This window comes from Pistacia vera, unplaced genomic scaffold (assembly GCF_008641045.1).
Source record: "Pistacia vera cultivar Batoury unplaced genomic scaffold, PisVer_v2 Contig878, whole genome shotgun sequence".
In the NCBI taxonomy this organism is placed as follows: Eukaryota; Viridiplantae; Streptophyta; class Magnoliopsida; order Sapindales; family Anacardiaceae; genus Pistacia; species Pistacia vera.
This window is the reverse complement of record NW_022196754.1, coordinates 1286710-1288753: the sequence shown is the minus strand read 5'-3', so window position 1 is coordinate 1288753 and position 2044 is coordinate 1286710. Positions and strand designations below refer to the sequence as shown.

Here is a 2044-nt window from a genome sequence, read left to right as displayed (position 1 = left end):
AACTTGAAAATAGTAGAAAACTTAGTGCTTAGCAACTAATCCTCGTGGGAACGATGCTCACTTATCACTTTATTACTTAATGCGACTAGTGCACTTGCTATCATTGCATGTTGTAGTAACAATGCATTAAGTTGTTGGCGCCGTTGCCGGGGTTGAGTTTTGTGTTAACATTAAATTTCTCTTGTGTTAGCTAGATTGGAGCTTTATTTTTGCTTTATTTTTGTTTGTTTAATTTTTGTTATTCTTTTAAGTTGGTTTGTGATCTCACTCTTTCTATTTTTCTGTGTAGTTTATGCGATGAGCAAGATGTCAGCCAGTGGTTCCTGTTGATCTTGAGATTGAAAGAACCACTAGAAGACGTAACGGAGAAAGAAGAGAAAAAGGCTACAGTGGAACCAGAGGTTATAGTTGTTGAGATAGCAGAAAATAGAACACTAAGGGAGTTTTCAATTCCCTTAGTTGATGGCAGTGGGTCGAGTATTACTAGACCAGCAGTACAAGCCAACAACTTTGAGATAAAGCCGACAATCATCCAGATGATCCAACAGTCGGTACAGTTCGGGGGAGATTTGAAGGAAGATCCAAATCTACACATTGCCAATTTTTTGGAGATTTGTGATACTTTCAAGTCAAACGGAGTGTCAGATGATGCCATCAGATTGAGACTATTCCCATTTTCATTGAAGGATAAAGGTAAGGGATGGTTAATGCCATTACCAACAGGAACGATTACAACATGGAACGATTTAGCACAGAAGTTCTTGACCAAATTCTTTCCTCAAGCACCTATCGGCAAAGCTGAGAAATGATATCACATCGTTTCTACAGGAAGAGTCGGAATCATTGTATGAGGCTTGGGAGAGATACAAAGAATTATTGAGGAGGTGTCCACACCATGGGTTGCCAATTTGGATGCAAGTCCAAACATTTTATAATGGATTGATGGTGAATGTGCAAACTATGGTGGATGCAACATCGGGAGGAGCACTACAAAATAAGACTCTGGAAGAAGCTCACGAGTTGCTTGAAATTCTGGCAAGCAACAATTATCAAAGACCTAATGAGAGGGTGCAACCGAAGAAATCTATGGGTCTTCATGAAGTTGATGCATATACAACCATTTCAGCCCAACTAACAGCACTTCAGAATCAGTTGGGAAGTATGCAGGTAAATTCCATTCAAGCACCTCAACTAACTTGTGAATTTTGTGCAGGTAATCATGTGAGCAGCGAATGTCAAGTAAGGAACACTTTTGCTTCAGCATCATCATCGGAGCAGGTTAACTACTTGGCAGAAAATCAAAGGCAACTGAACAATCCGTACTCCAACACATATAATCCTGGTTGGAGGAATCATCCGAACCTGTCTTGGGGCAATCAGAATCAACAAAATCAGCAGAACAATCAATGGAACCAAAGAGCATTGCCAAACAGCCAAACAAGGGTGAACAATCAATCAGGAAAGTAAAGAGTGACAAAATTGGAGGACATGTTTGGAAAGTTTATGTAGGAGACCACAGGTTTTATGAATGAGACGAGAACAAATTTAAAAAATCAGGGGGCGTCTATTCGGAACTTGGGGGTACAAGTGCGTCAATTGGCTGATAAGTTAAATGAGAGACCACAGGGCTCACTACTGAGCAACACAGTGACTAACCCACGTAAGCAAGCAAATGTGATAACTTTGAGAAATGGGACAGTGTTGGAAGAGGTGGAAAAAACAAGGGAAGAAGAAAGTCCATCAAAGGGAGAGAAAAAGGAAGACTCTGATGAAGAGGTTGATGAAGAGATAGTTTCTAAAGAGAAACCATCTAGTTCTAGAGAAGAAGAAAAGAAACGGGAAGTGAGGCAAAGACAAAGGAAAGAGAAATTGCCATTTCCCGAGATACCACCAGAATTAGCACATTACATAATGCGTGCAAATGCAACACCTAATTTTACCTCTCTAAATTCTAATGCAAAGTCGTGTAGTAGCAAAGAGCAAGTAAAGGTCTTTCCTGCAGAGTATTTGTGAACTTAATTAATTATCTACTTCTAACGGGGTT

General features: G+C 39.9%; 1 non-coding gene across 1 annotated transcript; it reads right to left on the bottom strand.

Annotated features, from left to right (window-relative positions):
- Positions 1–795: 795 nt before the first annotated feature.
- Positions 796–902, bottom strand: LOC116119258. The gene has a single exon (XR_004126359.1). It is a non-coding gene; the product is annotated as a small nucleolar RNA R71 (small nucleolar RNA).
- Positions 903–2044: the final 1142 nt, after the last annotated feature.